The sequence below is a fragment of the Solanum dulcamara genome, chromosome 7 (genome assembly GCF_947179165.1).
Source record: "Solanum dulcamara chromosome 7, daSolDulc1.2, whole genome shotgun sequence".
Classification (NCBI taxonomy): domain Eukaryota; kingdom Viridiplantae; phylum Streptophyta; class Magnoliopsida; order Solanales; family Solanaceae; genus Solanum; species Solanum dulcamara.
Genome location: NC_077243.1, coordinates 63,835,273 through 63,844,920, shown reverse-complemented (window position 1 = coordinate 63,844,920; position 9,648 = coordinate 63,835,273). Strand labels below are relative to the sequence as shown.

Sequence of the window (9,648 nt, the reverse complement as noted above, 5' to 3'; positions counted from 1 at the left end):
TAGGAATGATGGATGCGATCATACCAGCACTAACACACCGGATCCCATCAAAACTACAAAGTTAAGCGTACTTGGGAGAGAGTAGTATGGGTGACCCCCTGAGAAGTCCTTGTGTTGCATCCCTCCTTTTTATCGGAATTTAGCACAGTTTCATCTACTCGATAATAAATATTGTTTTATGGATACGACATTCGGAACCTTGACGTTATTAGGACAGGTGATGGAGGCGCTTAGGACGGGAGTGACAGGCAGTAGAGTGCATCGGTACATGGAGGGCAGGACGCATTCCGGGTCATTTGGGAGGGGATGGAGGTGTTTAATAGAATTTAAAGCGCTAGGAATGATGGATGCGATCATACCAGCACTAACGCACCGGATCCCATCAGAACTCCGAAGTTAAGTGTGCTTGGGCGAGATTAGTACTAGGATTGGTGACCCCTTGGGAAGTCCTCGTGTTGCATCCCTCCTTTTTATCGGAACTCGGCACGGTTTCGTCTACTCGATAACAAGTATTTTTTTACGAATACGACATTCGGGGCATAGACGCCGTTAGGACGGGCGATGGAGGCGCTTAGGACGGTCGTGACAGGCGGCAGGGTGTGTCGGTGCGTGGAGGACAGGGCGCATGCCGGGGCGTTTGGGAGGGGAAGGGGGTGTTTAATAGAATTTAGAGCGCTAGGAATGATGAAAGCGATCATACCAGCACTAACGCACCGGATACCATCAGAACTTCGAAGTTAAGCGTGCTTGGGCGAGAGTAGTACTAGGATGGGTGACCCCTTGGGAAGTCCTCGTGTTGCATCCCTTCTTTTTGTCGGAATTCGGCACAGTTTCGTCTACTCGACACCAAGTATTTTTTTGCGGACACGAAATTCGGGGCCTAGAAGCCGTTAGGACGTGCGATGGAGGCGCTTAGGACGGGCGTGACAGGCGGCAGGGTGCGTCGGTGCGTGGAGGGCAGGGCGCATGCCGGGACGTTTGGGAGGGGAAGGGGGTGTTTAATAGAATTTAGATCGCTAGGAATGATGGATGCGAATATACCAGCACTAACGCACCGGATCCCATCAAATCCTCGAAGTTAAGCGTGCTTGGGCGAGAGTAGTACTAGGATGGGTGACCCCCTGGGAAGTCCTCGTGTTGCATCCCTCCTTTTTGTCGGAATTCGGCACGGTTTCGTCTACTCGATAACAAGTATTTTTTTTCAGACACGACATTCGGGGCCTAGACGCCGTTAGGACGTGCGATGGAGGCGCTTAGGACGGGCGTGACAGGCGGCAGGGTGCGTCGGTGCGTCGAGGGCAGGGCGCATGCCAGGGCATTTGGGAGGGGAAGGGGGTGTTTAATAGAATTTAGAGCGCTAGGAATGGTGGATGCGATCATACCAGCACTAACACACCGGATCCAATCAGAACTTCGAAGTTAAGCGTGCTTGGGCGAGAGTATTACTAGGATGGGTGACCCCCTGGAAAGTCCTCGTGTTGCATCCCTCCTTTTTGTCGGAATTCGACACGGTTTCGTCTACTCGATAACAAGTATTTTTTTGCGGACACGACATTCGGGGCCTAGACGCCGTTAGGACGTGCGATGGAGATGCTTAGGACGGGCGTGACAGGCGGCAGGGTGCGTCGGTGCGTGGAGGGCAGGGCGCATGCCGAGGCGTTTGGGAGGGGAAGGGGGTGTTTAATAGAATTTAGAGCGCTAGGAATGATGGATGTGATCATACCAGCACTAACGCACCGGATCCCATCAGAACTCCGAAGTTAAGCGTGCTTTGACGAAAGTAGTACTAGGATGGGTGACCCCCTGGGAAGTCCTCGTGTTGCATCCCTCTTTTTTGTCGGAATTCGGCACGGTTTCGTCTACTCGACAACAAGTATTTTTTTGCGGACACGACATTCGGGGCCTAGACGCCGTTAGGACGTGCGATGGAGGCGCTTAGGACAGGCGTGACAGGCGGCAGGGTGCGTCGGTGCGTGGAGGGCGGGGCGCATACCGGGGCGTTTGGGAGGGGAAGGGGGTGTTTAATAGAATTTAGAGCGATAGGAATGATGGATGCGATCATACCAGCAATAACGCACCGGCTCCCATCAGAACTCCGAAGTTAAGCGTACTTGGGCGAGAGTAGTACTAGGAAGGGTGACCCCCTGGGAAGACCTCGTGTTGCATCCCTCCTTTTTGTCGGAATTCAGCACGGTTTCGTCTACTAGACAACAAGTATTTTTTTGCGGACACGACATTCGGGGCCTGGACGCCGTTAGGACGGGCGATGGAGGCGCTTAGGACGGGCGTGACAGGCGGCAGGGTGCGTCGGTGTGTGGAGGGCAGGGCGCATGCAGGGGGAGTTTGGGAGGGGAAGGGGGTGTTTAATAGAATTTAGAGCGCTAGAAATGATGGATGCGATCATACCAACACTAACGCACCGGATCCCATCAGAACTCTGAAGTTAAGCGTGCTTGGGCGAGAGTAGTACTAGGATGGGTGACCCCCTGGGAAGACCTCGTGTTGCATCCCTCCTTTTTGTCGGAATTCGGCACGGTTTCGTCTACTCGATAATAAGTATTTTTTTGCGGACACGACATTCGGGGCCTAGACGCCGTTAGGACGTGCGATGGAGGCGCTTAGGACGGGCGTGACAGGCGGCAGGGTGCGTCGGTGCGTGGAGGGCAGGGCGCATGCCGGGGCGTTTGGGAGGGGAAGGGGGTATTTAATAGAATTTTGAGCGCTAGGAATGATGGATGCGATCATACCAGCACTAACGCACCGGATCCCATCAGAACTCCGAAGTTAAGCGTGCTTGGGCGAGAGTAGTACTAGGATGGGTGACCCCCTAGGAAGTCCTCGTGTTGCATCCCTCCTTTTTGTTGGAATTCGGCACGGTTTCGTCTACTCGACAACAAGTATTTTTTTGCGGACACGACATTCGGGGCCTAGAAGCCGTTAGGACGGGCGATGGAGGCGCTTAGGACGGGCGTGACAGGCGGTAGGGTGCGTCGGTGCGTGGAGGGCAGGGCGCATGCCGGGGCGTTTGGGAGGGGAAGGGGGCGCTTAATAGAATTTAGAGCGCTAGGAATGATGGATGCGATCATACCAGCACTAATGCACCGGATCAGATCAGAACTCCGAAGTTAAGCGTGCTTGGGCGAGAGTAGTACTAGGATGGGTGACCCCCTGGTAAGTCCTCGTGTTGCATCCCTCTTTTTTGTCGGAATTCGGCACGGTTTCGTCTACTCGATAACAAGTATTTTTTTGCGGACACGACATTCGGGGCCTAGACGCCGTTAGGACGGGCGATGGAGGCGCTTAGGACGGGCGTGACAGGCGGCAGGGTGCGTCGGTGCGTGGAGGGAAGGGCGCATGCCGGGGCGTTTGGGAGGGGATGGGGGCGCTTAATAGAATTTAGAGCGCTAGGAATGATGGATGCGATCATACCAGCACTAACGCACCGGATCCCATCAGAACTCCGAAGTTAAGCGTGCTTGGACGAGGGTAGTACTAGGATGGGTGATCCCCTGGGAAGTCCTCGTGTTGCATCCCTCCTTTTTGTCGGAATTCGGCACGGTTTCGTCTATTCGATAACAAGTATTTTTTTTCGGATAGGACATTCGGGGCCTAGACGCCGTTAGGACGCGCGATGGAGGCGCTTAAGACGGGCGTGACAGGCAGCAGGGTGCGTTGGTGCGTGGAGGGCAGAGCGCATGTCAGGGCGTTTGGGAGGGGAAAGGGGTGTTTAATAGAATTTAGAGCGCTAAGAATGATGGATGCGATCATACCAGCACTAACGCACCGGATCCCATCAGAACTCCGAAGTTAAGCGTGCTTGGACGAGGGTAGTACTAGGATGGGTGACCCCCTGGGAAGTTCTCGTGTTGCATCCCTCTTTTTTGTCGGAATTCGGCACGGTTTCGTCTACTCGACAACAAGTATTTTTTGGCGGACACGACATTCGGGGCCTAGACGCCGTTAGGACGGGCGATAGAGGCGCTTAGGACGGGCGTGACAGGCGGCAGGGTGCGTCGGTGCGTGGAGGGCAGGGCGCATGTCGGGGCGTTTGGGAGAGGAAGGGAGTGTTTAATAGAATTTAGAGCGCTAGGAATGATGAAAGCGATCATACCAGCACTAACGCACCGGATCCCATCAGAACTCCGAAGTTAAGCGTGCTTGGGCGAGAGTAGTACTAGGACGGGTGACCCCTTGGGAAGTCCTCGTGTTGCATCCCTTCTTTTTGTCGGAATTCGGCAAAGTTTCGTCTACTCGACAACAAGTATTTTTTTGCGGACACGACATTCGGGGCCTAGACGCACTAATGCACCCTGCCGCCTGTCACGCCCGTCCTTAGCGCCTCCACCGCACTTCCTAACGGCGTCTAGGCCCCGAATGTCGTGTCGGCAAAAAAATACTTGTTATCGAGTAGACGAAATCGTGCCGAATTCCGACAAAAAGGAGGGATGCAACACGAGGACTTCCCAGGGGGTAACCCATCCTAGTACTACTCTCGTCCAAGCACGCTTAACTTTGGAGTTCTGATGAGATCCGGTGCATTAATGCTGGTATTATCGCATCATTCATTCTTAGCGCTCTAAATTCTATTAAACACCTTCTTTCCCTCCCAAACGCCCCGGCATGCGCCCTGCCCTCCATGCACCGACGCACCCTGCCGCCTGTCACGCCCGTCCTAAGCGACTCCATCGCCCGTCCTAACGGCGTCCAGGCCCCTAATGTCTTGTCCGCAAAAAAATACTTATTATCAAGTAGACAAAACCATGCCACATTCCGACAAAAAGGAGGGATGCAACACGAGAACTTCCCAAGGGGTCACCCATCCTAGTACTACTCTCGCCCAAGCACGCTTAAGTTCGGAGTTCTGATGGGATCCGGTGCGTTAGTGCTGGTATGATCGCATCCATCATTCCTAGCGCTCTAAATTCTATTAAACACCCCCTTCCCCTCCCAAACGCCCCGGCATGCGCCCTGCCCTCCACGCACCGACGCACCCTGCCGCATGTCACGCCCGTCCTAAGCGCCTCCATCGCACGTCCTAACGGCGTCTAGGCCCCTAATGTCGTGTCCGCAAAAAAATACTTGTTGTCGAGTAGACGAAACCGTGCCGAATTCCGACAAAAAGGAGGGATGCAACAAGAGGACTTCCCAGGGGGTCTCCCATCCTAGTACTACTCTCGCCCAAGCACGCTTAACTTCGGAGTTCTGATGGGATCCGGTGCGTTAGTGCTGGTATGATCGCATCCATCATTCCTAGCGCTCTAAATTCTGTTAAACACCCCCTTCCCCTCCCAAACGCCCCGGCATGCGCCCTGCCCTCCACGTCGGTGCGGATTCCATCAAAACTCCGAAGTTAAGCGTGCTTGGGCGAGAGTAGTACTAGGATGGGTGACCCCCTGGGATGTCCTCGTGTTGCATCCCTCCTTTTTGTCGGAATTCGGCACGGTTTCGTCTACTCGACAACAAGTATTTTTTTGCGGACACGACATTAGGGGCTTAGACGCCGTTAGGACGTGCGATGGAGGCGCTTAGGACGGGCGTGACAAGCGGCAGGGTGCGTCGGTGCGTGGAGGGCAGGGCGCATGCCGGGGCGTTTGGGAGGGGAAGGGGGTGTTTAATAGAATTTAGAGCGCTAAGAATGATGGATGCGATCATACTAGCACTAACGCACCGGATCCCATCAGAACTCCGAAGTTAAGCGTGCTTGGGCGAGAGTAGTACTAGGATGGGTGACCCCCTGGGAAGTCCTCGTGTTGCATCCCTCTTTTTTGTCGGAATTCGGCAGGGTTTCGTCTAATCGACAACAAATATTTTTTGCGGACACGACATTCGGGGCCTAGACGCCGTTAGGACGTGCGATGGAGGCGCTTAGGACGGGCGTGACAGGCGGCAGGGTGCGTCGGTGCGTGGAGGGCAGGGCGCATGCCGGGGCGTTTGGGAGGGGAAGGGGGTGTTTAATAGAATTTAGAGCGCTAGGAATGATGGATGCGATCATACCAGCACTAACGCACCGGATCCCATCCGAACTCAGAAGTTAAGTGTGCTTGGGCGAGAGTAGTACTAGTATGGGTAACCCCCTGGGAAGTCCTCGTGTTGCATCCCTCCTTTTTATGAGAATTCGGCACGGTTTCGTCTACTCGATAACAAGTATTTTTTTGCGGACACGACATTCGGGGCCTAGACGCCGTTAGGACGTGCGATGGAGGCGCTTAGGACGGGCGTGACAGGCGGCATGGTGCGTCGGTGCGTGGAGGGCAGGGCGCATGCCGGGGCGTTTGGGAGGGGAAGGGGGTGTTTAATAGAATTTAGAGCGCTAGGATTGATGGATGTGATCATACCAGCACTAACGCACCGGATCCCATCAGAACTCCGAAGTTAAGCGTGCTTGGGCGAGAGTGGTACTAGGATGGATGACCCCGTAGGAAGTCCTCGTGTTGCATCCCTCTTTTTTGTAGGAATTCGGCACGGTTTCGTCTACACGATAACAAGTATTTTTTTGCGGACACGACATTCGGGGCCTAGATGCCGATAGGACGTGCGATGGAGGCGCTTAGGACGCGCGTGACAGGCGGCAGGGTGCGTCGGTGCGTGGAGGGCAGGGCGCATGCCGGGGCGTTTGGGAGGGGAAGGGGGTGTTTAATAGAATTTAGAGCGCTAGGAATGATGGAAGCGATCATACCAGCACTAACGCACCGGATCCCATCAGAACTCCGAAGTTAAGCGTGCTTGGGCGAGAGTAGTACTAGGATGGGTGACCCCTTGGGAAGTCCTCGTGTTGCATCCCTCCTTTTTGTCGGAATTCGGCACGGTTTCGTCTACTCGACAACAAGTATTTTTTTCGGACACGACATTAGGGGCTTAGACGCCGTTAGGACGTGCGATGGAGGCGCTTAGGACGGGCGTGACAGGCGGCAGGGTGCGTCGGTGCGTGGAGGGCAGGGCGCATGCCGGGGCGTTTGGGAGGGGAAGGGGGTGTTTAATAGAATTTAGAGCGCTAGGAATGATGGATGCGATCATACCAGCACTAACGCACCGGATCCCATCCGAACTCCGAAGTTAAGCGTGCTTGGGCGAGAGTAGTACTAGGATGGGTGACCCCCTGGGAAGTCCTCGTGTTGCATCCCTCCTTTTTGTCGGAATTCGGCACGGTTTCGTCTACTCGATAACAAGTATTTTTTTGCGGACAAGACATTCGGGGCCTAGACGCCGTTAGGACGTGCGATGGAGGTGCTTAGGACGGGCGTGACACGCGGCAGGGTGCTTCGGTGCGTGGAGGGCAGGGCGCATGCCAGGGCATTTGGGAGGGGAAGGAGGTGTTTAATAGAATTTAGAGCGCTAGGAATGGTGGATGCGATCATACCAGCACTAACGCACCGGATCACATCAGAACTCCGAAGTTAAGCGTGCTTGTGCGAGAGTAGTACTAGGATGGGTGACCCCCTGGGAAGTCCTCGTGTTGCATCCCTCCTTTTTGTCGAAATTCGGCACGATTTCGTCTATTCGACAACAAGTATTTTTCTGCGGACACGACATTCGGGGCCTAGACGCCGTTAGGACGTGCGATGGAGGCGCTTAGGACGGGCGTGACAGGCGGCAGGGTGCGTCGGTGCGTGGAGGGCAGGGCGCATGCCGGGGCGTTTGGGAGGGGAAGGGGGTGTTTAATAGAATTTAGAGCGCTAGGAATGATGGAAGCGATCATACCAGCACTAACGCACCGGATCCCATCAGAACTCCGAAGTTAAGCGTGCTTGGGCGAGAGTAGTACTAGGATGGGTGACCCCTTGGGAAGTCCTCGTGTTGCATCCCTCCTTTTTGTCGGAATTCGGCACGGTTTCGTCTACTCGACAACAAGTATTTTTTTCGGACACGACATTAGGGGCTTAGACGCCGTTAGGACGTGCGATGGAGGCGCTTAGGACGGGCGTGACAGGCGGCAGGGTGCGTCGGTGCGTGGAGGGCAGGGCGCATGCCGGGGCGTTTGGGAGGGGAAGGGGGTGTTTAATAGAATTTAGAGCGCTAGGAATGATGGATGCGATCATACCAGCACTAACGCACCGGATCACATCAGAACTCCGAAGTTAAGCGTGCTTGTGCGAGAGTAGTACTAGGATGGGTGACCCCCTGGGAAGTCCTCGTGTTGCATCCCTCCTTTTTGTCGAAATTCGGCACGATTTCGTCTATTCGACAACAAGTATTTTTCTGCGGACACGACATTCGGGGCCTAGACGCCGTTAGGACGTGCGATGGAGGCGCTTAGGACGGGCGTGACAGGCGGCAGGGTGCGTCGGTGCGTGGAGGGCAGGGCGCATGCCGGGGCGTTTGGGAGGGTATGGGGGTGTTTAATAGAATTTAGAGCGCTAGGAATGATGGATGCGATCATACCAGCACTAACGCACCGGATCCCATCAGAACTCCGAAGTTAAGCGTGCTTGGGCGAGAGTAGTACTCGGATGGGTGACCCCCTGGGAAGTCCTCGTGTTGCATCCCTCCTTTTTGTCGGAATTCGGCACGGTTTTGTCTACTCGATAACAAGTATTTTTTTGCGGACACGACATTCGGGGCCTAGACGCCGTTAGGACGTGCGATGGAGGCGCTTAGGAGGGGCGTGATAGGCAGCAGGGTGCGTCGGTGCGTGGAGGGCAGGGCGCATGTCGGGGCGTTTGGGAGGGTAAAGGCGTGTTTAATAGAATTTAGAGCGCTAGGAATGATGGATGCGATCATACCAGCACTAACGCACCGGATCCCATCAGAACTCCGAAGTTAAGCTTGCTTGGGCGAGAGTAGTACTAGGATGGGTGACCCCTTGGGAAGTCCTCGTGTTGCATCCCTCCTTTTTGTCGGAATTCGGCACGGTTTCGTCTATTCGATAACAAGTATTTTTTTGCGGACACGACATTCAGGGCCTAGACGCCGTTAGGACGTGCGATGGAGGCGCTTAGGACGGGCGTGACAGGCGGCAGGGTGCGTCGGTGCGTGGAGGGCAGGGCGCATGCCGGGGCGTTTGGGAGGGGAAGGGGGTGTTTAATAGAATTTAGAGCGCTAGGAATGATGGAAGCGATCATACCAGCACTAACGCACCGGATCCCATCAGAACTCCGAAGTTAAGCGTGCTTGGGCGAGAGTAGTACTAGGATGGGTGACCCCTTGGGAAGTCCTCGTGTTGCATCCCTCCTTTTTGTCGGAATTCGGCACGGTTTCGTCTACTCGACAACAAGTATTTTTTTCGGACACCACATTAGGGGCTTAGACGCCGTTAGGACGTGCGATGGAGGCGCTTAGGACGGGCGTGACAGGCGGCAGGGTGCGTCGGTGCGTGGAGGGCAGGGCGCATGCCGGGGCGTTTGGGAGGGGAAGGGGGTGTTTAATAGAATTTAGAGCGCTAGGAATGATGGATGCGATCATACCAGCACTAACGCACCGGATCACATCAGAACTCCGAAGTTAAGCGTGCTTGTGCGAGAGTAGTACTAGGATGGGTGACCCCCTGGGAAGTCCTCGTGTTGCATCCCTCCTTTTTGTCGAAATTCGGCACGATTTCGTCTATTCGACAACAAGTATTTTTCTGCGGACACGACATTCGGGGCCTAGACGCCGTTAGGACGTGCGATGGAGGCGCTTAGGACGGGCGTGACAGGCGGCAGGGTGCGTCGG

At 55.0% G+C, this 9,648-nt stretch overlaps 27 non-coding genes and 2 pseudogenes across 27 annotated transcripts; 26 read left to right on the top strand and 3 right to left on the bottom strand.

Annotated features, from left to right (window-relative positions):
- The first annotated feature begins 10 nt into the window (after window positions 1-10).
- Window positions 11-123, top strand: LOC129897940 (5S ribosomal RNA; annotated as a pseudogene).
- Window positions 124-345: 222 nt separating this feature from the next.
- On the top strand, window positions 346-464 carry LOC129897683 (5S ribosomal RNA). Its single transcript, XR_008768759.1, has one exon. It is a non-coding gene; the product is annotated as a 5S ribosomal RNA (ribosomal RNA).
- Window positions 465-686: 222 nt separating this feature from the next.
- On the top strand, window positions 687-805 carry LOC129897763 (5S ribosomal RNA). Its single transcript, XR_008768832.1, has one exon. It is a non-coding gene; the product is annotated as a 5S ribosomal RNA (ribosomal RNA).
- A 222-nt stretch (window positions 806-1,027) lies between these two features.
- Window positions 1,028-1,146, top strand: LOC129897794 (5S ribosomal RNA). The gene has a single exon (XR_008768861.1). It is a non-coding gene; the product is annotated as a 5S ribosomal RNA (ribosomal RNA).
- Window positions 1,147-1,368: 222 nt separating this feature from the next.
- On the top strand, window positions 1,369-1,487 carry LOC129897773 (5S ribosomal RNA). Its single transcript, XR_008768841.1, has one exon. It is a non-coding gene; the product is annotated as a 5S ribosomal RNA (ribosomal RNA).
- Window positions 1,488-1,709: 222 nt separating this feature from the next.
- Window positions 1,710-1,828, top strand: LOC129897732 (5S ribosomal RNA). Its single transcript, XR_008768804.1, has one exon. It is a non-coding gene; the product is annotated as a 5S ribosomal RNA (ribosomal RNA).
- Window positions 1,829-2,050: 222 nt separating this feature from the next.
- Window positions 2,051-2,169, top strand: LOC129897766 (5S ribosomal RNA). The gene has a single exon (XR_008768835.1). It is a non-coding gene; the product is annotated as a 5S ribosomal RNA (ribosomal RNA).
- A 223-nt stretch (window positions 2,170-2,392) lies between these two features.
- Window positions 2,393-2,511, top strand: LOC129897645 (5S ribosomal RNA). The gene has a single exon (XR_008768723.1). It is a non-coding gene; the product is annotated as a 5S ribosomal RNA (ribosomal RNA).
- Window positions 2,512-2,733: 222 nt separating this feature from the next.
- Window positions 2,734-2,852, top strand: LOC129897448 (5S ribosomal RNA). Its single transcript, XR_008768539.1, has one exon. It is a non-coding gene; the product is annotated as a 5S ribosomal RNA (ribosomal RNA).
- A 222-nt stretch (window positions 2,853-3,074) lies between these two features.
- LOC129897730 (5S ribosomal RNA) lies at window positions 3,075-3,193 on the top strand. Its single transcript, XR_008768802.1, has one exon. It is a non-coding gene; the product is annotated as a 5S ribosomal RNA (ribosomal RNA).
- Window positions 3,194-3,415: 222 nt separating this feature from the next.
- On the top strand, window positions 3,416-3,534 carry LOC129897517 (5S ribosomal RNA). The gene has a single exon (XR_008768604.1). It is a non-coding gene; the product is annotated as a 5S ribosomal RNA (ribosomal RNA).
- Window positions 3,535-3,756: 222 nt separating this feature from the next.
- Window positions 3,757-3,875, top strand: LOC129897466 (5S ribosomal RNA). Its single transcript, XR_008768556.1, has one exon. It is a non-coding gene; the product is annotated as a 5S ribosomal RNA (ribosomal RNA).
- A 222-nt stretch (window positions 3,876-4,097) lies between these two features.
- LOC129897678 (5S ribosomal RNA) lies at window positions 4,098-4,216 on the top strand. The gene has a single exon (XR_008768754.1). It is a non-coding gene; the product is annotated as a 5S ribosomal RNA (ribosomal RNA).
- Window positions 4,217-4,442: 226 nt separating this feature from the next.
- LOC129897759 (5S ribosomal RNA) lies at window positions 4,443-4,561 on the bottom strand. Its single transcript, XR_008768828.1, has one exon. It is a non-coding gene; the product is annotated as a 5S ribosomal RNA (ribosomal RNA).
- Window positions 4,562-4,783: 222 nt separating this feature from the next.
- Window positions 4,784-4,902, bottom strand: LOC129897589 (5S ribosomal RNA). Its single transcript, XR_008768672.1, has one exon. It is a non-coding gene; the product is annotated as a 5S ribosomal RNA (ribosomal RNA).
- Window positions 4,903-5,124: 222 nt separating this feature from the next.
- LOC129897636 (5S ribosomal RNA) lies at window positions 5,125-5,243 on the bottom strand. The gene has a single exon (XR_008768715.1). It is a non-coding gene; the product is annotated as a 5S ribosomal RNA (ribosomal RNA).
- A 57-nt stretch (window positions 5,244-5,300) lies between these two features.
- LOC129897933 (5S ribosomal RNA) lies at window positions 5,301-5,418 on the top strand (annotated as a pseudogene).
- A 222-nt stretch (window positions 5,419-5,640) lies between these two features.
- LOC129897452 (5S ribosomal RNA) lies at window positions 5,641-5,759 on the top strand. The gene has a single exon (XR_008768543.1). It is a non-coding gene; the product is annotated as a 5S ribosomal RNA (ribosomal RNA).
- A 221-nt stretch (window positions 5,760-5,980) lies between these two features.
- LOC129897707 (5S ribosomal RNA) lies at window positions 5,981-6,099 on the top strand. The gene has a single exon (XR_008768781.1). It is a non-coding gene; the product is annotated as a 5S ribosomal RNA (ribosomal RNA).
- A 222-nt stretch (window positions 6,100-6,321) lies between these two features.
- LOC129897706 (5S ribosomal RNA) lies at window positions 6,322-6,440 on the top strand. The gene has a single exon (XR_008768780.1). It is a non-coding gene; the product is annotated as a 5S ribosomal RNA (ribosomal RNA).
- Window positions 6,441-6,662: 222 nt separating this feature from the next.
- On the top strand, window positions 6,663-6,781 carry LOC129897477 (5S ribosomal RNA). Its single transcript, XR_008768566.1, has one exon. It is a non-coding gene; the product is annotated as a 5S ribosomal RNA (ribosomal RNA).
- Window positions 6,782-7,002: 221 nt separating this feature from the next.
- LOC129898036 (5S ribosomal RNA) lies at window positions 7,003-7,121 on the top strand. Its single transcript, XR_008768956.1, has one exon. It is a non-coding gene; the product is annotated as a 5S ribosomal RNA (ribosomal RNA).
- Window positions 7,122-7,343: 222 nt separating this feature from the next.
- LOC129897665 (5S ribosomal RNA) lies at window positions 7,344-7,462 on the top strand. Its single transcript, XR_008768742.1, has one exon. It is a non-coding gene; the product is annotated as a 5S ribosomal RNA (ribosomal RNA).
- Window positions 7,463-7,684: 222 nt separating this feature from the next.
- Window positions 7,685-7,803, top strand: LOC129897476 (5S ribosomal RNA). Its single transcript, XR_008768565.1, has one exon. It is a non-coding gene; the product is annotated as a 5S ribosomal RNA (ribosomal RNA).
- Window positions 7,804-8,024: 221 nt separating this feature from the next.
- On the top strand, window positions 8,025-8,143 carry LOC129897664 (5S ribosomal RNA). The gene has a single exon (XR_008768741.1). It is a non-coding gene; the product is annotated as a 5S ribosomal RNA (ribosomal RNA).
- Window positions 8,144-8,365: 222 nt separating this feature from the next.
- LOC129897413 (5S ribosomal RNA) lies at window positions 8,366-8,484 on the top strand. Its single transcript, XR_008768506.1, has one exon. It is a non-coding gene; the product is annotated as a 5S ribosomal RNA (ribosomal RNA).
- A 222-nt stretch (window positions 8,485-8,706) lies between these two features.
- On the top strand, window positions 8,707-8,825 carry LOC129897574 (5S ribosomal RNA). The gene has a single exon (XR_008768657.1). It is a non-coding gene; the product is annotated as a 5S ribosomal RNA (ribosomal RNA).
- Window positions 8,826-9,047: 222 nt separating this feature from the next.
- LOC129897475 (5S ribosomal RNA) lies at window positions 9,048-9,166 on the top strand. Its single transcript, XR_008768564.1, has one exon. It is a non-coding gene; the product is annotated as a 5S ribosomal RNA (ribosomal RNA).
- A 221-nt stretch (window positions 9,167-9,387) lies between these two features.
- LOC129897663 (5S ribosomal RNA) lies at window positions 9,388-9,506 on the top strand. The gene has a single exon (XR_008768740.1). It is a non-coding gene; the product is annotated as a 5S ribosomal RNA (ribosomal RNA).
- The last annotated feature ends 142 nt before the right edge of the window (window positions 9,507-9,648 follow it).